Genomic DNA, 24,996 nt, shown 5'->3' with positions numbered 1-24,996 from the left:
TACCCCATGCAAAGGTTGTTGGTGTAGTGTGGTGCTGTTCCCCTGCTTTCCCCTGGACAGCCCATGCACCCGTGCCGTGCCCCTTTGTCCTTTCCACTGCCTGATTTTCATGGCTGACATGCATTGTGTAGTAGGTATGTTCCCCCCTGCTTACAGTTAACAGTTAGGCAATTTTGTCTCCCATGGAACTTACCCTGCATCTGTGTGGTTTCCTGGTAGTCTGCGCTGTCCTGTCCTTGAATCCCTCTGATGATCTCCTCAGGGATGACAGCTGTCACCATCTCCTCCATCTGGTCCAGGGCCTCCTGCGGTGCTGGACTCCCACCTCCAGTCTACAGTGCTGCCTTCCTGTTCCTTGCCATCTTTTCCTTGGTCCTGCACTTGCAGTCATGCCAGCGTTTCTTGCACTCAGTGACTGGTCTCAGTACTTCTGCCACACTGTTTATCTTGTCCACAATTTGTTGCCAAATTGCCTCTCTCCTCCCAATTGGCAATTTTGAGGTGACAAAAAGTTGATGCTGGTGTTCCGTCACCTCTTTCACCATGATTTCCTGCTCCTCTGCACTGAAACAACACTTCCTTTTCTTCTTCTCCCTCTCCTGGGTCTTGTCTGGGTCCTCCTGGCTGGTTCCTGGTCGACTGGAGTCTTCCTGGGGTCTCTCCTGGTTTCTGGGATCCATTTTGGGGCTCCTTACACACTTTGCGGTGTTTGCGCTGCTTTTTGATGTACTTGTGGGGGAAAATGGCGCCTATCCGGTTTGCGATTAAGTCATTGAAGTCATTTTCGCCACGTTAACGTCATTTTGCTTTACGATGTGGCGCAATGGTTAGAGTAAAAAAAAATGACTCTAACCCGTGGTTTGTGCCACGGAGCGTCAAAGTATAAATTTGATGCCCGGGTGGTGCAAAGAAATGGGGTTAGCCGGCATTAAACTTTTTGGCGCAAAGCTGCGTCAGTGCAGTTTTGCGTCAAAAAGTATAAATATGCCCCTGAGTTTTAACACTATCTCCAATTCATCCAACCATGGGTAAGTTGTTGAGGTAATTTCTTGGGGTGTGCAATATTAGGGTTTCACTTGCCCACATTTCTGTGTTGATTTATTCTGAATTTTCTTTGTCTGGATGCCATCACAATGTAATGAAATGTACATGGACAAGTCATAATATGTATCACATTGATGATGTTACAATTAGTGTATTTGCACAATTCCCATATATGTTGTAGTCCCAAATCAATTCCTTTGACTGGTCATACCGCAAACATTACATTGGCCTGGGGGGAAATTGTCCTGTGATGGGGGGGATGGGGAGGGGAGTGGACAGGACCCTAGCAAGTAATAATAGATTCTTCTGTTTTTTTCTTGGTATGTAACATTGTGTGGACCAATATATATCTCCGATACTGTATTCTTTTGAAGGCAAACATAGGTTTTTGTAAAATTAACTTTCCAGTATTCCAATTAGGTATTGGACCGAATGAGAGTAGTTCCTACTGTGTTTTTTGTTTATGACAGATCTTTCTCATGTTTGTCCTTTACTGCTTTCCATGCTTGTCTTATGACCTTTAAGTGCTATTTTTTCCCAAATGTTTGGGACAGATCTAATGGTCTTTGGTCATTGGAGCATACCACCTTGATGAGTGAAGATCAGTGCATCCTGAAAAAAGATTCCCTAGAACTTCAGCGCAGCTTACTTTTTACATCTTCGGTTACCTTTACTACCAAAGAACGTCATGCCTTATTCTGAGCATCATTACATAGGATTAACCTCATAAAAATCTCTTCACTCGAATGTATATGGCTATGTGTGACTTCACACTAAGCTGGACATTTTTGAGTGAACAGGTTACTTATTACCTGTCAACACAGACTTAACTCCTAACAAATATTGTTACATAATCAACAGTTGCTTACAGCCAAATTACAATGTTTAGTGCCCACTATTCTAAAATAAATTCTGACACAAAAGTCTAGCTTCAAAAGAACTTCACTCAATATCATATTTCACAGGACAGACCTACTCTTAGTTGATATTCCACACTTTTCATATTTGGGATACATTGCTCATTCTGTAGGTACTGTTTCTGGTTTAAAAATACCTATGCCTTGAAAAAGTGTTTGAAGGGAGTACTGCTATTGCACAATCGATATCCATTTGTGTTTCGAAATAAACATGATCACCAACCACTTTTTCAGTAAACTATTAAAACGCTAACATGAGATCATGCTTCAATTATACCCTGAAATGTAAGCTCGTGGTTGCATTCACTTTCGCATTCAGCCACCACGTCCTAGAATCACTGGCAGCACTGTGTGGAATGGTAATTTCACCTCAATCTGAATAATATTAAATGGGAAAAACTTTGAAACTGTCTTAAATTGATGTGAATGTGCAACAACATTCATACCACTGCTACCTTTGCGAGAGTTTGGTGTAAGAAGAGAGCAGAAATAGTTGATAGTTTGCTCTTTATTCATAAGATATCGTCAAGGCGACTGCTGCAGATTGAGCTAGTATGTGGTACAGGCAGTGAGAAAGGGATGATGGTTTACTCCGTTTCTAGCAAAATGTTTGTAAGTTCAGCCTTTAGAGGGTACTATCTCAACTGCAGTCCGCAATGGAGGGCAACACTGCCTCTAGAGCTCTGGTGGCCCACCCTAGGCCACCTGCTGTGAAAGATGGACTACCAAGACTGCCACAGTAAACCGTCCACAAAAAAATAATTCTCTACTTGTCTCTCAACATTTCACAAACCAATTATTAAAGAAGTGGAAATTAAAACAAACAGTGGAACAATACCGAGATGAAGCTGACAAAAAATGAAAGGTTTCCGTTAAAAAAAAGTGTCTGTAGCTGTAAGGTACATTTACAATATCCTTTCCTGTAATTATAAAAATGTATTGATTCAATCCATGTACACTTAAAAAACATTTTTGAAGACAAAGGGCAAAAAAAGAATCAAAAAGTATATTGATTGACTGTATTGTTGCAAACTGTTCCGCAGAGCAACATTGATTTTCAGTAACCAAAGGAAGTACAGTGCTTTTTCTTTTTGGTACACGAACTACCAGAAATGAGACAAAAAGCAATTAGCTAAAAAATAGATGTCACCTCATACTTCCTGTAACAATTATCGTTTCAAACTTCCCTGCCTAAAAATGCAATTATAACACACCAATTATTGCAGATTTACAACAAGGGCTCCTCTGCCATGGCAGAGGAGCGGTGCCCTGTCGCCAGCAGCAGCAGCTACAAACCTTTAACAGTAAAACCATAATAAGCTATGTTTATTATCATTTTATTGTTAAAGGGGCGGGGCCAGGGGGCATGACAGGGATGGAGGAAAAGTGCACGTGTGTGTTTGATCAGCCGCTGCTGTGTTGCCGGGTTGGAGACAGCAGGCAGAGGCTCCCAGTCTGCCTCGGAGCGCCAAGCCAGGACTCTCCAGCCAATCCTAATGTTGCTTTCATGCTGCCAGCAGCATGAGAGCAGCATTAGGATTGGCCGCAGGGCAAGCTGAGAGCTTGAGCCTGCAAGTGGATCCAGTGAAGCGGTGCAGTGGCTCAAAGTAAGGTACATTTAAAAAAAAAAATTATAATGGTGTCACGTTTGTTTTGTGTCCCTGCACTCGCCCGCCACACGCCTCGCTGCCCTGCCACTTTCTCTCATGGCGAGCCGTGACTGCAGATTTGAAGCTTTTTTTAGGCATATCAGACTTCTGCATATCTGTAAAAAGCTGTAGTTTGCATATGCATAAAGTATGTGTGATTCATAATGGTACAATATACACAACTGGATGTTTCTTATGTTTGTGCACTTTATGCATAGAATGTATATTTCAATATTCCTCATATATTTTACATGCGCGTGCAAATGTGCCAGAGAAGTGGTGGATGCCATGCAATACAATTTAGGCTACAACTCACAATGACACATCTTTTTTGATGGTTACAAACATGTTCTTATTAAATCAAGCTCATGAAAAAACAATTGTGGAATTGGGTCCTTATTTGTGTACCAGACCTAACCTACTCTAAAAAAAGACCTCTTGCAAGTGCAAATATTTTGGGAAAGTACACCTTAAGTATTCATTTTTTCGGTAACCTAATCAAGGTGTATTGTACGCATTGTATGAATATTGCATACATTTAGGGTAAGACAATAGACATCGGTTGTTATATGTAAATATACATATGTGCATTTACTTTCTTATAAGTACATTTTGGGTGCTTCTATGGGCGGCTTTAAAGCACTGTTCACCTAAAAATAACAAACAGCCAACGTTTCCAAGTGTAAACTACACATTCCATAGTTTATGCATTTTAATCAAATTATTTGTTTATCATTTGTTCCCATCTCATTGTGTGCTGTGCTGAGTTTTGCTTTGTTTCTCATTCAATGTCTCTTCCCTTTCTTTCTAATTATTAATTATTCGCTTTGGTTTCCATCTGACATTGTTCTCTGGAGTTTACCTTGGTATTTCATTAAATCAAAACGGTGTCCATAATAAATACAAAACAGGTTTTAGTTCCAAACCCAGTAACAACAAAACCTTGTGAGAAAGTGGATTATTAGTTGGGGTGGTTATGAAACCTCACTAAGTAATAATGTCACTATTCTGTATCAGGTCCAGATTGGTTACTTTAATTTAAACCTTAACTCAGGCCTGGATAGCTGTGGCACAGCAAAGTCAGGATTAACTCAAAGGAAACAAGTGTAAAACATTTATCAGTACCAGAACAGTTAATAGGTAGAAAGCACAAAGGAATACAAATCCCTATCTAAGCTATAAACAAAAGGTCAATTTTAATAAACAAAACAAAATCAGGCCAGGGAATTGAAGATATCAGGAGTTTTAGAGTTTTTTAGCACCATAAAGTGCAAGTAGCCAACCACTAGTATCTGGTTATGCTAGACTAGGTCAAACCCAAACGTTAAGGGCAACCTTGATGGATCATTGGTCGGTTACAGGGATCAGCTTTGTCCAGATGAAAAGTTTGCCTTCTGACGGTCTGTTTTCCGCAGGAATTTTCTTGTCAGGAAGATGAGCTGCAGATTGTATCTGACTGATGCTCAATGGTGGCAGGGTGATGCTATTCCTTGGGCCTGGTGAAATCCTACAACTTGCAACTTAAACATTTTACTGGAAGTTAAACTGCTTTCAGTGGGGCAAACAGGTAAGTTAAATCTGACTGGTGATGCAATGTCAGCGGCTGCTGTTCGGCACCGGTCCCATGGTAGCCTCTGGGTCTTTTGTAAAAAGGTTTTTTTTAAAACATTGTGACTCCTTTTGCATTCCTGAAGGGGACAGATTACACTCTAACACCAACAAAGGTTACAAGAGCTTGTGGGTACCAATTGGTGAGTTTAGTACCCAGTCTACCAGAAGCCACCAGCAAGTTCCAGGGAAAATGCAGTTTGAGCTAGTCAGCTGACCTCCTCTTTGGTGCAGGGTTCAGCTTTTGTGTTCCTGGTGCTAAACAGGAGACTGCTTAGAGCCCACTATTCTGTCCTGGGTTCAAGTAGGAACATGTCCAGCCCTTGTAGTGTCTCTCCACCGGTAATACCACAGGTAATACCACAGGCTTATTCAATCTTGTGAGTTCCAGTCCTTTGGTTAAGCAGATGCAAGGGCAATTCTTCATCTGTTTTCCACAGGTCCAGCAGTTTTCTACATAATGTAGCCAAGGGTGCCACTTTTATGCCTGGTACTACCATTAGGGTGAGGGTAACCCTCTAACCAATAAGAGAAAGAGTCCCAGTGGCAACCTTTAATCACAAACCTATGAACCATCCCAGAAGCACTGACAATTGAAGAAAACAGTCCATTGGAAACAAGAGTATTGCAATCAACTAATAGCAGCCAAAGTCCAAGTAATGTTTTTCTCTGTTGGACTCTGCTCCATTTGTGGTTTCTTATTAGAAAAAAATGTATGTATTGATCCACATTTAGGGGCATATTTATACTCTGTTTGCAACGAATTAGCGTAATTTTTTTTATTCGGTGCAAAACTAACTCCATATTTATACTTTGGTGCTAGACCCGTCTAGCGCCAAATTTATGGAGTTAAAGTCATTTTCTGGAAGTGGAGACTACCTTGTCTTAATGAGATGCAAGGTAGGTGTTCCCGTGCAAAAAATGACTCTATGGCCTTAACGCCATATTTAGGGGCATATTTATACTCTGCAGCATATTTATACTCTGTTTGCACTGAATTAGTGTATTTTTTTTTACTCTAATTCGGTGCAAAACTAACTCCATATTTATACTTTGGCCCTGATTTATACTTTTTTTGTGCCGCATTAATGTCATTTTTTGACACAAAACGTACAAAATATTGGCCCTTATTTATACTTTTTGCTGCAAAACTGCACTAACTTAGTTTTGCACCAAAACGTTTAGCACCGGCTTGCACCATTTCTGTGCACCAACCGGGCACCATATTTATGTAATGGTGCAAGCCGGTGCAAAGGGTAGGCTGGAGTAAAAAAAAAAAGACTTTTATCCCTTAATAAGGCCCTTAATCTTTTCACTCAATCAAGCATGGTTTCCACTTTACCTTGCAGAGGCTGTGCATCTCAGTCAGTGAGTGGGGGAGCACTGATTGTTAATTTCTTGTAACTGACGCAATAAGTTGTGAAGATGAGTCAGGTCTGAAATGGAAATAACTACAGGTTGTTAATGTAAGAGTGATTTGAATAATTTTGCCAATACTTTGATAAACTGGTGACATCTTGAAGGGCAGCGGCAGCTTTACTAAAGTGGGAATATATTCTGGAATTCCAAGCAGTAGGGTGTCTCCATCATCCAGGTGGGAGGGACCAGAAGATATATTGTGATCAAGAAGCCTTCTTCCAGGATATAAGTTGGCAATACTATTTTTCTGGTCAATGTGGTTCTTGAAAAAGAGGTCACACTCCAGGATGAAGTCTACTTACTTGGCATCTCTGAAAAGCAGCACAATACACAATATAGGTTAATTTTCAAAAAAACATTTCTGGATTTGGTATTCCTGTAGCTAAGAGAAAGAATTTGCCCTTTTTTTGATTCAGTTTTTGGTAGGAACTCAACACCCAAACTATTGCTTGGGAGAGATGTTTATCTGTAGGTGTCTTTCAGGGAAGGAGGCATTTATTTTAGTTAGACCTGTGTTTCTATGTAGAAAGAGAAGACGAAAGGAGAGTGAGAGGATATACCAATTTCTTCATGTTAATGGAAAGTCTGTCACTGTTGCTAGGGTAATAAGCAATGCATCATACTATACAGAGTGAAGGTTTGCATTTTTAATAGGCAATTTGTGTAATTGTCTCTATTGATGATGAGGGCATCATTCCTATCTTGTACATTTGCCATTTCTATGCACCGGAGAGGTCAGGAGCTAGGCTGATAGACATGCTTTTGGTAGTTGGAGTTCTAATTTTGTATCCTCCACAGTCTATAGCCCCCTTTCATCTTTCACATTTATTCTACTTTCCATGTCTTACTTCTTTCCATACTCTCCAATCGTAACCCTTCCCTCTCTCTTTCTATACATCTATTTTTTATATCATACCCTCACCCTCGTCCTCTGGTCTTTCCCAATGTCCCAATTTCCCCCCTCCATCTCCCTTACCTTCTTTCTTTCAACAATCACTTCTGCTTCTTACAAGTTCATGCTTCATCCCGCTATTAAAACTATTTGCATCACTTCACACTTTCTTTCCCTCACTCCTATTTCCCATTGCCATTCTTTACCCTCTTTCTTTCCTCATACTTTTCCATTTAGATGCCCATCTTGTTGTCAGCTGTCTACCTTTCACTATTTTCTTTTTCTTCTGCTATCTCATTCTTTCCCATCTTCCATTACTTCTCTTTCATCCCCTCTCCATCTTTTTCATCTACCTTTTGTCCTATAATCTTGTCTACCTTTATTTAGCCTACTTCTTTCCCATCTCTGCATATGTCACTTCATAACCATTCAACATCTCTCACCTTTGAACCCAAGAATATGGAAATCAGTCTTGACCCTGCTCCAATAGGAACAGTCCACCCCAGACTACCAGGCCAGGTCCTTCCTAAACCAGAACACAAGCAATCCAGGACCAGTTTTTCCCAGCTATGGGCTCATCAGTCAGGTATAGCTAGGTTCCAGTGACCCACTGTACACGGGACCCACTTCCTGGCACACCTTTCACATTTATGGAGACACATCAAAATATATAAAAAAAGGTGATGGATGGAATGCTTGAAGTAAACTCAGCCACTTGTAATTACTCGGGCCCCACCCCAATCCATCATTATTTTGCATATTATGTCACCTAAGTTTCAGCCCAGCTATATGCAAATCAGTCTTGACCATACGCCAATGGGAAAAGTCCAACATGAACTGTTAAGCCAGGTCCTCCCTGAAATGGAACACAAGCAACCCAGGAATAGTTTTGCCCTAGTTATTGGCCCATTAGTTGGGTACAGCTTGGACTATTTCAATTAGAGCAGTGTTAAGACTGATTTGAATGTAGCTGGGTCCAAACTGAGGTGCCATGGTGTTCAAAATAATGATGGATTGGGATGCAGCTCAAGTGATTACGAGTTGCTGAAATGTATTTCAAGCATTACATCCATCATTGCTTTGTATACTCCCCCACTCAAAGCATCTTTTCAGAATCCCTCAAAACAGGGCAGATCCTTACAATCTTAAAGACACCTACACTTGACCTGGGTGTCATCACCAGGAACTGGACCATCCCTTATCTACTATTTATTGCTGAAATCATTAAAAAAGAGTCTAAGCTCAACTCCAAGATCAGATTAATGGTGACCATCTCCTTCAGAACTGCCAGCCTAATTCAACTCATGCTGCAGCATGGAGACTGATGCCTAATTTGGTGTAAGTAATGTCCTCCTGAGATGACCCCTGCTTCTGATAATGGTGGTCTTCTCACCTGCTTTAAACACAGTCAACCCAACCATCTCTCTTACACACACTCTAGAGTCACACATTATATTGAACGACAATGTCCTCATGTAGTCTAGCCTTTAGTAGAGCCCCTCATGTCACAAAGATCATCAGAATGTGACAGTTTATGTTTTATGCTATTCTGAGTTTTAATAGTTAAACGTAGAAAGTTGCACTGACACGCAATTTTAATGTGCACTTGCTTGTATTTCAGAGTTCGACTTACGTGGCATTTGAATTTAATCACAGGTGAGAAGAATAAATTTGATGTATAATGTAATTTAGACTCTAGACTAACAGTGCTCACAGAATCGCTATTGAGTTGGACATTATTAATAAATGAGTATTGAGTTTAAAAATTGTCAAAAGTGAGAGAAATGCAATTTTCAGTTGTTCTTAATGAAATTCAATAGAAAAGCTTTCCAGTTTGACATGAAATGTAATACTCATATTAATGAAATATTATTATTGCTGACTTCATAAGTTTGTATATTACATGTGTTTTACTAAAATGTATTAATTAAATGCATTATAATTCCCCTGTTTGAGCATGAGTGGGCGTGATGAAGCTTTGTGGCCATGCTTAAAATGCTGATTCAATTCCTAACATGAACTTTCTTTTAGGTTACGTTTTCATGAGAAGCTTAGCTAGTAGGTAATAGTTGTTTAAGTAAAGAGAGAATGTAAACTAGTGTCCTTGATGGAAGAACACCGTGAAACATGGACTGGTATTGTATACAATTGTTTCAAGCATGCATGGAGTCACACAGATTGAATATGTTCCCATGACAGACCTGGGAAAGAACAGGGCTGTTTTTACTTTGAGTCTGATGATTGATTACTGTTGGATCATGCCCAATTAACATGATGTGAGCTGATCCCTTTGACAAATCAGAATGTTTTAGGACTTTTAAAATAAAAATGGATGTTTGAACATTGGGAGCAGTTCTGAGCAATCCCAGACAGAACTTTCCAGGCCTCAGATGATGTCCCGATACCTGCTGATCCTGGACTATGCTGAAGAAGATTCCCTGTATGCTATACACTTGGACAGCTGTTTCCTATCTGCTATTGCCTTTGAAATTCCCTTTTAGACTTCGAAATCCTTTTATTTTTCCCTTTCAGAAGGCTCTTGACTGAGCTTCTGATATGCTGACACTATCCCTTCTGTCTTATCTTTTGCCTAACTCAGTTAATGACCTGCAGTCACAGATTATCTTTTTCCATATATTTCTTTTTCCTTTTTATGCTTTTGATATTTTGCCCTCATGTGTTTCTCCCCACACATGTATTTCTCTGATTTGGTTAGTTGTAGAGTTGACCTGTGCCCAGTCAAAGATTATTGACTTTGCTACTTTGAATTGACTGCTCATTATTAATTCTGAGCGACGTATCATCTCTGTAACTCAGATATTCCTGGCAATGATATGCACCATTCTTCTTGAATGCTTAGTTTTATTTGTGTTAGTTCACCTAAATCTATTTTGACGCCTTGGGCAACCCTTAGTTATTATGTACCTATACACTTTGTGTTTGTGAGTTGGCTACATGACTTTAAACTTGTGTTTGTAATAAATTCTTATTTTTATTTCCTGATTGGAGTTTTTCTTCCATTGCTGCATTGGTCATGATGTTTAAATTGTTTGGGGTTGTATTGAATTTTTCTTGATTGTCCTACCACACCAATTACTGGGTCCAAATATTCACCCACCTCAAAGAGAATTGATTCCTATGAAGGATGAAATTGCTACAGCAGTTCCAATAGCATAATGTTGAATTTGTCCCATAAGAGGGAGGGGGGGACAATTTCTGATTGGTGTTAGGGAGATAGGATTGACCCCATGCTAGTTCCCAGTGTAAAGATACCCCAGCCCAAATGTTGTCCCATGGTTCTTTCTGAAGATTGATAAAGTTCCAGCATTGTGCCTACTCATGAAGGGAGTGTGAATATAAACAGGGTTTTGCTCTTGCAAGGCTTTGGCTCGAAGATTGCTGTGAAGTGTGATGTTATAAATGGTTTTGCGGAGTCGTCATACTCAAAGTTATTGAGGCGCTTTTTGCTCAAGAATGACCGCTGTTGTTGTTGTTGACGGGTCCGTCATGGTCTAAGATCCAGGGATAACGCACAATTGTAGAAGACACTTGGTTAATATTTTGTCTGCAGTGAGGTACTTGTCATGAGACATCGTTGACAATGACAATAGTTTTTCTTGAATGAGTGTGAGTTATTAGTTTGTATTTAGTGAATCCTAAAGGCCTACAGAAGATCTATATCAATCGGAGTGAGAAACGCTGGTCAAGTTTCACTCATTGTGTACTTGTGAAAGCTTCAGTCAGAGAAGTGTAAACCTGTACGGCTTTGAAGTGTTTGAATTCCTACTGGTAGTGTACAGACAGATTGTTGGATTTTGCTCGCAATATTTTGCTTTAGGTGTGAGTGAGTGATTGTGTGAGAGACAACTGCAAAGTGATTGCAGCTGTTCAACGAAGTCTTATTGTAACATGCTGGTATTGTTGGTTAGTGTGAAGCCACAGTAGTATTGGTGGACAGTGCCACATTGCTATTGGTTGGGAACCTTGAGAGCAAAGGAATGTGGGATTGAAATTACTTTTCTGATTCAACCAATAATTGTGTAAATAACTGAATTTGACCGAAAAATAAACATTTTCAAAGCCATAAAGAGGACATTAAGGGGTTATGTATTTGTCCCAGATAGGGAAGGTATAAAACACCACCCAAAGGAACTCCAGGTTATATTGTGTTGTCCGCTAATAGTTTTCATGCATGTTTTTGGGGTAAAACATGGTGTAAAATTAATGAGAAAGAAGGTGCATTACGTTTTCCCCGGTGTGAAACATTTAATTTGAGAATTTTAGACAATTTCAGGCAAATAATGTATAAATGAGAATGCCTCCAAGATATGCACAACTTGAATCCCTCAGTATTTGGGAACTTGTTTTCCATGAAAGAACGTCAGCTAAATATGAGAATAGAATAAAGAAAACAATTAAGCCACTTTCAGAAGCTAAATGGGATGTAGAACAGAAGATGTGGAGAGCAGATCTATTAGATGAAGTTAGAATGTTTCCAGCTATTTCATAGGAAGATGACAGAAGTACAAAACTTAAGACTTGAAAGAAACAGGCAGAGAAAGCAGAACAGACAAGAGAAACTGAGAGTAAAAAGACAGTAATGCTTGACAGTGATTCAGGTGATGAGGTTATAAATCAGTTATTAATGAATCATCCACCACTGTATCATTCAGTTGAGACAGGAACAAGAGGTGAAGCAGTACAGAATGTAGCCCCAAATGTGCCCACCGCTTCAGTTGCACAGACTCAGAATCAGATTATTTCAGTAACACCTGTAAATTCTGAGACACAAGTGTCTGTGGTTTATCCACAGGTATGATTGTTAGCACATCCATTCCAAGTTCAGTTGTAACTCTAATTGTCCCATATCCTAATGTGAGAGAATTGGTGCAGACATCTTATGTGAATCAGCTCGTTTAAACTTTTATTCCACATCAGTCAGTACCAATGTTTAGTCCAGTTCAATCAATGTCAAATGTTTCCACCGAGCCGAGCAGGACAAAGTTTTAGCACTGTCGTAACAGGACAGAGTGCAGGAATGTAAATTCCTCAAAATCATGCAAATCCTATGGACCCGATGCACAAACAGTTCCAGTGACTATAGGTCCAGTTGTTCCTTTATATGCTTCAAGTAGCACTGGAAGTAATGATCACTCAATAAATGCTCCCACTGTTCCTGAGGCACCAGTTACATCTGCTGGATATCACTAATGGGTAGGCAGAGAACAGTATATTCAAACAATTCAGAGATGGAAAGTACAGCTTATCTTCTTCCACCTTTGACCTCCTACATGAATTGTAAAACCTAACCAGACGCTAAAGCAGTTAGGACCAGTTAATGATGAGCTTTTTCTTCTGGGAACCCCACCGTATCCCATGCTCAGACCAGATGCAAAATGTACATTGCTGTCCCCACAATTGACAGATTGGTTAAATAGTTTGCGTCCACACGGTGCAACAGGATTGAAAAATGCTAATGCTAAAACAGAAGAGACACCAGATCAGTGAATCTGCTCAGACTGAAATTAGAATTGAAACTGCACATTAAGGAATTTATTACATGCATACAGGGGAGCGATACATAAGTGGGAAGGCAGATGGGCTAAGAAAAGAGATCTGAAGAGTGCAAAATCAAATACACTCCTGGCAGGTGCAAATCATACCGAGGACAATGTGAAAACGATGCCCATGACTGAAATTCCAGATAGAGGTTATGTACACATGCCTTGGAGTAGGAGTAATATTTCGTCATTCGTGATTACCCGAGATTGACAGAAAAGCCTGCGGAGTGGTACAAGCAGACATAGAGATTAGTAAACCTTTCAAAATGCCTGTGGGAAGATTTGAATACCTTGCCATTGTGGTTCCAACTGATTTGTGGACTGCGTGTAGAGTGCATGTTGATTGACCTGAACGTGAACCTCTGAGAGATCCAGTAACAGATGCACCCTCTGAAGAGCTAATGCAAAAGTATTACAAGGTGATTGAGTTCCTGAAAAATAAAATGTTACTAAAAGATATTGATTGGCAGAAAATTGCCAGAACAGCCCAGGAGACAAAAAAAATGAATTATGCTTATTATGAGAGACTATTGCAAGTTTTGAAACATTGCAGTGGTACTGAGACTATAAAAGCTAAGGACATGGGTCATTTTGTGTTAAGATCTGTACAGGGATTGAGGCCAGACATAAGTGAGATAATTCAGCAGCACCCGATTTGTTGGCAGAATAAACCGATTGATGCGAGTCTGCGTTATGCGAAATGCTATAGTGATGAGATAGAGATGAAACAGAAAATGCTGAAAGAGAAAGTCGTGGTTTTGCAATTGAAAGCTGCACAGAAAGCAAATCAGAATCCCCAGGTGATGGGGACCACTAGTGTGATGCAAGGAATATCACAGCAGGTGACAAATGTGGTCCAGTCTAGAAGTAGAGGATGTGGTGTTCAGTTAATGAAAGTAGAGGTGTTCTTGATGTCCAGTCTTTGAAGAAGACTAGTCCTTGTCATGTGTATCATAATTTGGATCACTGGTGATGGGAATGTCCGTATAATAATGTGAATGTTCAAGTGCAGAGTGCTAGGGTTGCTCAGATTCAAGGTACAAATTCAAAGAGTTCAAGGACCCTGAATTCAGAATGTACATGTACCCCTAGGACAACCGATGCAGGTACCACAAGCCCTGGTGACACAGCAGTAGGTGATTGTTACTCAGCAAAACATGAATCAAATGGCAAATGTAAATGTGAATTTGATAGAATCACAATTTCCCTTAATTGAGTTGAGTGATGAGGAATTCATGGAAATGTTTAACAGTGATAGTTCTGATGATGAGGACTGCATGCTAGGTGCATTCTTAGAGGTGGATCAACATAGTCCCTAGGTAGATGCAAACATTATGAGCCATGATGTGTCATTCTTGGTTGACACTGGAGATACAACTTCCAATGTCAAAACAGCTGAAGAACCAAATTTGCCCCTTTCATGAAAGAGAATCCAGGTTGTGGGAGTTGCCAATAAAAAACTGACAAATCCTGTACCAGAGTATGTCCCTGTTAAAATAGGTTAGTTTGAAGATGTTAGACCCGGCATCCTTGGCATGGTCTGCCCTAGCTTTTTGCCTCTGCTTCCCAGGTTGTTCTGTGTTGTAAACTCTAATTTTGCAGTTTGTGTTACTCTGGACAGTTTACCACTTCTGCCTAATACTAAAGTCTGAGTGCACACTATGTGAAACTGTATATGTAATTGGCTTTTCCAAGATTGGCATATTTGATTTATTATTAAGTCCCTATTAAAGTGCACTAGAGGTTTCTAGGGCCTGTAAATCAAATGCTACTATTGGGCCTGCAGCACTGATTGTGCCACCCACATGAATAGCCCTGTAAACGTGGCTCAGACCTGCCACTGCAGTGTCTGTGTGTGCAATTTTTAAACTGCCAATTCGACTTGGCAAGTGAAACCTATTGCCAAACCTAACCCTTTCCTTTTTATACATGTAAGGCACCCCTAAGTTAGGCCCTAGGTAGCCCCATGGGCAGGGTGCAGTGTATGATAGAGGTAGGACATGTTCTGGTGTGTCTTTACACATCCTATCTGTGAAATAATGCCAAATTTGCTGTTCACATGTTGCAAGGCCTATCTCTCTCATTGGTTAATGTGGGTTCTGCCTTTAAATATCCTTGAAGTGTAGTTTCCCGTTGAGAGCAGATAAAAATACGGAGCTTGGGGTCTCTGAACTCACAATTTAAAAATACATATTTTAGTAAAGGTGGTTTTTAGATTGTTAGTTTGAAAATTCCACTTTTAGAAAGAGGGTGTTTTCTTGCTTAAACCATTCTGCCTGTTTGTGGATTCCTTGTATGGGTCAGACTGATAGTTGGGATGTTTGTGCATCTCCACTAGACAGTGACACAAAGGGTGCTGGGGTGTAACCTGCATATCCTGATGGGCCATCTGGGCTAGGCTGGAGGGAGGAGTGGTCACTTAGACCTGAAAGGGCTTTGCCTGCCCTCACACAAAGCTGTCTCCAGCCCCATGTGTATGTCTGGAGCCAGACCTGGACAATGCAGGATCCTGTAAACAACAGAGACTTTTCTTTGAAGTTGGGCAACTGAAAAAGGCAGAAAGGGGTATAAGTATTGGACCCAAAACCCCAGACTTTAGATTACTTCAAGGATTCAAGAGGATCCTCTGCCAGGAGAAGAGCTGAAGGCCTGAAGGAGAAGTGCTGCCCCTGTCTGTGACTGTGTTTTGTTGGGCTATGCTGCAGTTTCTGCTTCTGCCTGTTGGACAACAACTGGACTTTGTCGTTAATGCCAGCTTGAGAGATATCTCCAAGGCCTTGGACTGAGCTTGCCTCCTGTTTTTTGTCTCAGGGAAAGCAAAGACTTCACCAACCAGTCTCTGAGTCTGCTTGCTGTGTACTCTAGCTTGCCAGAGGGTACCATTCCAGTTACTGGACCCTGTAAGTGAAATCTGGTGAAATTCCCCATGGAAAGACTTCGGACTACTGCGTACGTCTTCTCAAAGGACTCCTCTGCACTAAACCAGCGATGCAGCCTGAACTTGGATCTGTTGTCCTCGCCGAGGTCTGACATCACCACCATCAAAGCAGGCCCAATGTCTCTGCAGCCCCTGACATCCCCGAGAACTCGTGAGAGCAGAGTGTCGTACATCCGATGTTCATGACACCCGACTCCATCACAGTGCTTGTGACCCTGTGGCGTGATTGCAACCCATGGGGTCACCACGCAGCGTCTTGACTTTTCCGGACATCGCCCCTGCCAGAGGTGCAAACCTCACCTCACAACCGATTGGGTTGAGGGGAATGGGACAGGGAAGGGGAAGTTGGAGGGGGGAGGGTGGAAACAGGGGCAATGGCTGCCATCAGAGGGGAGGCCAAAGCCGGCATTGATCTCTTTTGAGCCGCCAAGCCAGTGTGAATGCCCTCCAGAAATGCATTCGACTGTTGCATTTGGGCTGCCAGCCGCTGGATGGCATTCACAATGGATGACTGCTCAATAGAGATGGATCTCAGGAGGTCAATAGCCTCCTCACTCAGGGCAGCAGGGCTAACTGAGGGAGGGCCTGAGGTGCCTATGGCTAATAAGATGACCACCCTCCTGTGTGAGTGGGCATGCGCAACTCGATGAGCGGCTGCTGGGAGGGCGGTGCTGGTACGGGGTGGTGGTTGTACCTGTAGTTGGGGTGGGCACAGAGGTGGCAACCACCACCAGGGAGCTTCCATCGGAGGAGGAATCCGTGTCCGAACAGTCCCCTCCAGTCTCTTTCGTGGTGCTTTCCTCGCCCTTCGTCCCACTGGTGCCCTCACCGTCGGTGGACTCTGCCTCCTGGGTCCTTTGGGATGCAGCTCCCTCAGTTGCCGGTGCCTCTGCTCCTCCGCCAGATGATGCTAATGGACAGGATGACAAAACAAATAGGGAGGGGAGAGACAAAGAATACACTTGGCAATGGCGGCACTAACACCACCGTTGGCGTACATAACACACTCACACTACACACTAGCCAATGCACTACCAGTTACAATGCTAGTCACCAGGCCATGGGTAGGGACATATACTCCCAACTGCAGCATACCTGGGACCCACACACCCCTGCCCAGTAGTGGATGCCTACTAGCTAGGTTGGAGGAAATTCACATCAGAACCCTGCCCAACATGGGACCTACTCTGCAATGTCAGGCCTGGCCTAGGGGCACCGACAGGCCCACATCCCCCACCCGGATACCACCCCACCAGGCGTAAGTAATAATGAAGGGCACTGTACTCACCCCTTTGTTCCTGCTGTGATGTCCCCAAGTGCCCATCCAGCTCCGGATAGGCCACCGCCAGTATGCGGGCCATCAGGGGGGTCAGGGTGCGACGGGCACCCCTTCCTCATTGGGAGGACATCCCTAGCTGGGCCTCCGCCATCTTCAGTGTCCAGTGTCTCAGGTCCTCCCACCGTTTCCGACAGTGGGTGCTCGCCTGCCGTAGACCCCCAGGGTCTGCAAGTCCTTGGCAATGGCACGCCATATACCCTTCTTTTGATGGGCACGGACCTGCAGAGGAAATAGACACAGGGAAAGGTATTAGTCAGACCGTCCTGCCTGTTACACTCATGGTCCACCATGTCCCTTACCATCCCCATTAGCACAGACATGCCCCAGCATACATGCTGCACACTACCCTTGGCCCATCCACCAAGCCTTGTCTGCACAAAGCCTTCACACACAGCACTCCATGTATTCATGCCCCATGCATCATACTCACAGTGTACTCACCTGTTGTTCTGGAGGCCCATACAGCATTCAGTACTGGGGTAGGACCCCATCCACCAGTCTCTCCAACTCCGTTGAGGTGAAGGTAGGGGCCCTTTCCCCAGTCACAGGAGCCATGGTAGGTTCCAGACACAGGTTCCAGCAGCTCATGCAGTGTCGGTCTTCTCCTGTTGAAGGTCAGGTAGCAAGTCAGTGAGCAGATACAAAATGGCAGTGACGTCCCCGGCAGTGCATACCGTCACTGCCGGCATACATCACCATTGGCCACTATACCCCATCGGGCCCAATGATAACCAATGAGGAGTTCCACTGCGGTTCATGACCGCCTTCTGCAACGCCGCACAACATCAGCGGAGTTGCCTCATTTCCACCTGTCCCTCCATGCAGGAAGGCGGATGCCATTTCGGGGGGCAGGTAATGGATCCTAACTGCGTCACAGTTCACAATTTCAAATTCTGGACATATGCACACAAATATTGTAACAATCACAATATGCATTGTACTGTAGTGGTTACAATGTACAGTTAATGACCAGCTGCTCACCATTTTGCCCCCTAGATTGCAACCGGATGAATATGAGATGGAGACATCCCCGTGTCAGACCCCTGGTGGACTTGGTAACAATGGAGGACAGGCACATTATGCTCATCTACAGACTTGACAGGGCCACAATCTCAGAGCTGTGTGCCCAATTGGAGCCTGACCTGATATCTGATATCCGTCACCCCACTGGGATCCCCCCTCTTGTGCAAGTGCTATCAGTGCTCCATTTTTTGGCAACAGGTTCTTTCCAAGTGACAGTGGACTTGGCAGCAGAAATGTCACAGCCAATATTCTCAATAGTGTTGACCAGAGTGTTGTCTGCTCTGATTAAACACTTGTGCAGCTATATCGTTTTCCACCAGGTGGAGGATTTGGCCACAGTGAAGCCTGATTACTATGCAATGGGACATATCCCCAACATCATTGGTGCGATTGGTGGGACACATTTGCGTTTGTCCCCCCCGGCAAAATGAACAGTTCTTCAGAAATAAAAAAAGTTATCACTCAATCAATGTGCAGATTGTGTGTTTGGTGGACCAGTACATCTCCCATGTCAATGCTAAGTATCCTGGGTCGGTGCTTGATGCTTTTATCCTGAGGAATATCAGCATCCCAAATGTGATGGTCCAACTCCAGAGGCACAGGGTGTGGCTAATAGGTGAGCCCTGGTTCCCACCCAGTGGATGTTGGTGTATGGGTATGGTGTGGGACATAAGGGTTAGTGTGTGGCTAACAGTTGTCCTCGATATTTCCAGGTGACTCAGGTTACCCAAACCTATCATGGCTGCTGATCCCTGTGAGGAATCCCAGGACAAGGGCTTAGGAACTTTACAATGAGGCACATGGGCGAACAAGAAGGATTATTGAACGTACCTTCGGCCTCCTGAAAGCCACGTTTCGGTGCCTCCATCTAACAGGTGGATCCCTGTGCCACTCACCCAAGAAGGTCTGCCAGATAATTGTGGCATGCTGCATGTTGCACAACCTTGCCTTGAGACGCCATGTGCCTTTTCTGCAGGAGGTGGAGGCTGGAGATGGCCGTGTGGCAGCAGTGAACCCTGTGGACAGTGAAGATGAGGAGACAGAGGATGACGATGAGGACAACAAAAGTGCAGTCATTCGTCAATACTTCCAATGACACACAGTTAAGACAGTGTTATTTCACACTTTATTGACAGTTTAATGTGTGACATTGTCACTTGCAGGCTGTGAATTCCTACTTCTATGCCCACTCACTGTACCCATTGGCATCTCTTTTTGCAGATGTTGGTGCCCCACTATTGCTCCTGGTTTGTTCACTGCAGCCAACTTCAGGTCTTTCCTATGTTAAAATTACTGTCCAGTTGAATTGCAATGTTTAAAACTTGTTAAACGAATACACACACAAATCATTTGACATACTCCATACTTGTATTTTTTCAAAGTGTGTTTATTGCAGTGCCCTGATGAAAAGAGGGAAGTGCAATGGGCTGGGGTGATGATGGAGGAAAGTTCAGGTTAGAGTCCCGTCTATGTGTAGCACAGGTGCATTGTCCTAGGGGGCATAGGAAGGGGAGCAATGGCAGTTTAAGGTGGACAGGGTGACAGAGTGGGACACAAGGGTGACAATCAGAAGAGTCTTATTTCCTGGCGGGGGTCTTGGCAATAGTCTTTGGCTTCTGCCTGGATCGCAGGTAATGTTTGCGGGGTGGTTCTCCTTCTGCAGGGGGATGGCTGCTGGTAGCCTGTTGGTCCTGTGGCGGGGCCTCCTGTCCACTAGCAGCAGTGAAGGTGGACAGCTGTTTAGTAGTCTGGCTAGTGTCAGGGGCCAGCTGCTGTGCCACTGCCTCCCTCATACTGTTGCCCATGTCTGCCAGCAACCCTGCAATGGAGACCAGGGTGGTGTTAATGGACTTTAAGTCCTCCCTGATCCCCAGGTACTGTCCCTCCTGCAGCTGCATGTTCTCCTGCATCTTGTCCAGGATTTGGCCCAGCATATCCTGGAAATGTTGGTATGCTCCCAGGATCGCGGTGAGTGCCTCCTGGAGAGTCGGTTCCCTGGGCCTGTCCTCCTCCTGTCGCACAACAGTCCTCCCAGCTTCCCTGTTGTCCTGTACCTCTGTTCCCTGAACCGTGTGTCCACTGCCTCTGACCCCAAAACCCTGATTGTCCTGTGTTTGTGGGGTACCCTGGGGTTCCTGTAGTGGTGGACACTCTGCTGATTGATGTGACCTGGGGACAGAGGTATGGGCCCACTGGGTGGGTGCTGTGGTGGTGTTTCGTGAGGGGGGAGGCTCTGTGGTGGTGTGAGACTGTGCCTGGGTAACCGACTGTCCAGAGGTAGCTGATGGGTCAGGTTGGTCATCCAGATCCAAGCGACCAGAGCTGCTGCCATCACTGTGGGCCTCTTCTCTGGGGGGAATGGATGTTGCTGGCACCTCTTCTCCGGTGACATTCACTGGGATACCTGTGAGGGTGTAAATGCAGTCTTATTGTTTCTGTGTGTGACATATTGGGCATGGGTGGGGTGCCCTCTATGGTTGTTATTGCCCTGGCAGCTTTGCCTTGTGCGAGTTGTTATTTGGTGGGCTAGCTGATTGTCTCTAGAATGCATGCTGTAGTGATAAATGTCCACGCAGGGCTGTGAGTGATGTCCATGCATTGGTATGGCATGCAGGGCTTGGCATTGGGATGAGTGGGTTGTGATGGTGGGGTGTGTGGGAAGTGGTGGAGTGATGGGAGTGAGGGTAAGGGGGGTATATACTGGTATGCAGGTAGGGAGAGTGATAGTAATAGCGAGTTGACTTACCAGAGTCCATTCCTCCTCCTACTCCGGCCAGGCCCTCAGGATGCATAATTGCCAAGACTTGCTCCTCCCATGTTGTTAGTTGTGGGGGAGGAGGTGGGGTCCACTGCCAGTCCTCTGTACTGCGAGCAGGTGTCTTGCTGCAATGGAACGCACCTTCCCCCGTAGGTCGTTCCACCTCTTCCTGATGTCATCCCTTGTTCTGGGGTGCTGTCCCACGGCGTTGACCCTGTCCACGATTCTCCGCCATAGCTCCATCTTTCTCGCAATGGACATCTGCTGCACCTGTGATCCAAATAGCTGTGCCTCTACCCGGATGATTACCTCCATCATGACCCTTAGCTCCTCCTCAGAGAATCTGGGGTGTCGTTGTGTTTTAAAGTGGTGTGGGTGTGTGGGTGTCGTGTGTGTATGTGTGTCAGGTGTGTGTAGTTTGGAATTGTTCAATGTGGTGTAGTTTTGTTTGAGTGTGTGTATTTTGAGCGCAGTGGTATGTACCGCCAATGGTTTACCGCCATTAAATGTCCGCTGGGGTGATTCGTGGGTCATAATGTTGTGGGCGTAGTTCTGTTGGCGTAATGGTGTGGGTTTGGATACCGCCAGTTTATCACTGACCTTTGTGCTGGCGGACTTGTGTCTGTGGCTGTATAGTGACAGAGTGGTATGTGTGTGTCACAATATGTTTAGAGGTTATCCGCGGTGGCGGCGTTATGTTGGCAGCAGTCGGCATGACGGTAAGTGGGATTTACCGCCAATGTCATAGGACACTATGGGGGTCATTCTGACCCCGGCCGGCGGCGGTAGCCGCCGGCCTGGCGGGCCCCCCAGAATACCGCTGCGCGGTCAAAAGACCGCCACAGGTATTCTGGGTTTCCCGCTGGGCTGGCGGGCGACCGCCAGAAGGCCGCCCGCCAGCCCAGCGGGAAACACCCTTCCATGAGGATGCCGGCTCCGAATGGAGCCGGCGGAGTGGAAGGGGTGCGACGGGTGCAGTTGCACCCGTCGCGATTTTCAGTGTCTGCATGGCAGACACTGAAAATCTTTGTGGGGCCCTGTTACGGGGGCCCCTGCAGTGCCCATGCCCTTGGCATGGGCACTGCCGGGGCCCCCAGGGGCCCCACGACACCCCATACCGCCATTCTCTTGCTGGCGGCCAAAACCGCCAGGCACAGGATGGCGGTATGGGGCTCGGAATCCCCATGGCAGATTCCCCAGGGCAGCGGTACCGCCGGTTTTCCGTTTCTGACCGCGGCGGTACCATGGGAGCACCGCCAGCCTGTTGGCGGTGCTCCCGCGGTCGTTGGCCCTGGCGGTTTTTACCGCCAGGGTCAGAATGACCCCCTATGTTACATTCTCTCTATACTTAAAAGATAGAGCCTATTAGCAACTAGCTAAGTTTCTCATGAGAACATAACCTAATAGAAAGTTCATGTTAGGAAATGAATCAGCATTTCTAGCACGGTCATGAATTATAAGCTTCTATAGGCCTCATTCATGCTAACACAAGGAAACTATAATAATGATTTTAACTAATATGTTTTAATGAAACACATGTAATATGCAAACTTCTAAATTCAGCAGTTATAATATTTCATTAATATGAGTAATACGTTTCATTTCAAATGCTTTTCTATTGCATTTCATTAGGTACAACAGAGAATTGTATTTCTCTCAGTTTTACTCTTTTTTTAAACTCATTAATCTTTGTATTAATCATGAGCAGTTCAATATCATTTCTATTTGCACCGTCAGTCTAGATTCTAAAGTACATTATACATCAATTTTATCCTTCTAACGTAATTGAATTCAAATGCCATCTAAGTCAAACTCTGAAATACAAGCAAGTGTGCTTTTAAATTTGCGTGTCAGTGCATCTTTCTACATTTAACCATTAAAACTATGATTAATATTAAACATAAACTGTTGCATTCTGATGATCTTTGTGACAGAAGGGGCTCTACTAAAGGTTATACTACATCAGTCCCCCCTTTGATGGCAACTATGCCATCACAAATTACTCCCACTCTCATTTTTCATGAGACAGTCCAAAACTTCAGAGGTTCATTTCAGGTAGATGTTTTGAAATCCTCTATTTGCTTGGCATTACTGTAATACAGGCTTCTTCTATTCTTCATTTCTATATCTTCCCTTCTTTGTCTATTCTTAGGTCTTTTCTCTTTCACCATCTTGTATAATTTGACAAAATCCAAATACAACTAGGACTGACACGATCACAATCAAAAGGGGTCTCTTTATGATTCCCAAAATATCTCTTCCCAGATTTCCAAACCATCTACCAATGGCTGTAAAATAATTTCCTACAGCCTCCCATGCACCTGCTGCTGTCAGTTCTTCCAGGTCTTGTTTTCCGTCAGTCATGTTGGAAATGTACTTTCTTATCTCCTTACTATTGTCAGGGATGTATGTTCAACATTGTTGTGCATGTAACATTTTGCAAACTCTGCATTAGGAGCTAAGGGTCATGGTGGAGGAAATCATCCAGGTAGAGCCATAGCTATTTGGATCACAGGTGAAGCAGACATCCATTGCTAGGAAGATGGAGCTATGGCAGAGAATTGTGGACAGGGTCAACGCCGTGGGACAGCACTCAAGAACAAGGGATGACTTCAGGAAGAGGTGGAATGACCTACAGGGGAAGGTGCGTTCCGTGGCAGCAAGACACCAACTATCTGTACAAAGGACTGGCGGTGGATCCCCACCTCCTCCCCCACAACTAACAACATGGGCGGAGCAAGTCTTGGCAATCACGCATCTTGAGGGCCTGACAGGTGTAGGAGGAGGACTGGACTCTGGTAAGTCAAATCTCTGTTACTATCACCACCCCTACCTGCATGCCATCACAAAACTCCACCCTTACCCTCACTCCCATCACTTCACTACCTCCCACATACCCTACCATCACAACCCACTCATCCCAATACCAAGCCCTGCATGCAACAACAATGCATGGACATCCCCCACAGACCTGCATGGACACCCATCACCACTGCACGCACACTGGAGGAAATCACCTAGCCCACCAAATAGCAACTCGCTCAAAGGCATATCTGCCAGAGCAACAACAACCATAGAAGGCAACACACCCATGCACAATATGTCATACGCATAAACAATAACACTGCATTCACATCCCTACAGGTACCTCAGCCAATCTCACCAGAGAAGAGGTGCCAGCAACATCCAGTCTCCCCCCAGAAGAGGCCCACAGTGATGACAGCAGCTCTGCTCGCATGGTTCTGTATGACCAACCTGGCCCATCAGGGATCTCCGGACAGTCGGTTACCAAGGCACAGTCACAAACCACCACAGAGCCTCTTCCCTCAGGAAACACCACCACAGCACCCACCCAGCAGGCCCATATCACTGTCCCCAGGACACGTCAATCAGCAGCGTGTCCACCTCTACATGGACCCCAGGCCACCCCACAAACACAGGACGATCAGGGACCTGGAGTCAAGGCAGTGGGCACACAGTTCAGGGGACAGAGGCACAGGACAACAGGGAAGCTGGGAGGACAGCTGTGCGACAGGGGCAGGACAGACCCAGGGAACCGACTCTCCAGGAGGCACTTACCATGATCCTGGAAGCATACAACATTCCAAGGATACTCTGGGCCAGATACTGGACTATTTGCAGGAGAACATGCGGCTGCAGGAGGGACTGTACCTGGGGATCAGGGAGGACTTGAAGGACATCAACACCACCCTGGTCTCCATTGCAGGGGTGCTGGCAGACATGGCCAACACTGTGAGGGAGGTGGTGGCATACCACCGGGCTCCTGACACTAGCCAAACCGATGAACAGCCCTCCACCTCTGCTGCCGCTAACGGACAGGAGGCCCC

The sequence above is a fragment of the Pleurodeles waltl genome, chromosome 7 (assembly GCF_031143425.1).
Source record: "Pleurodeles waltl isolate 20211129_DDA chromosome 7, aPleWal1.hap1.20221129, whole genome shotgun sequence".
Classification (NCBI taxonomy): Eukaryota; Metazoa; Chordata; class Amphibia; order Caudata; family Salamandridae; genus Pleurodeles; species Pleurodeles waltl.
This window is presented reverse-complemented; position numbering follows the sequence as displayed.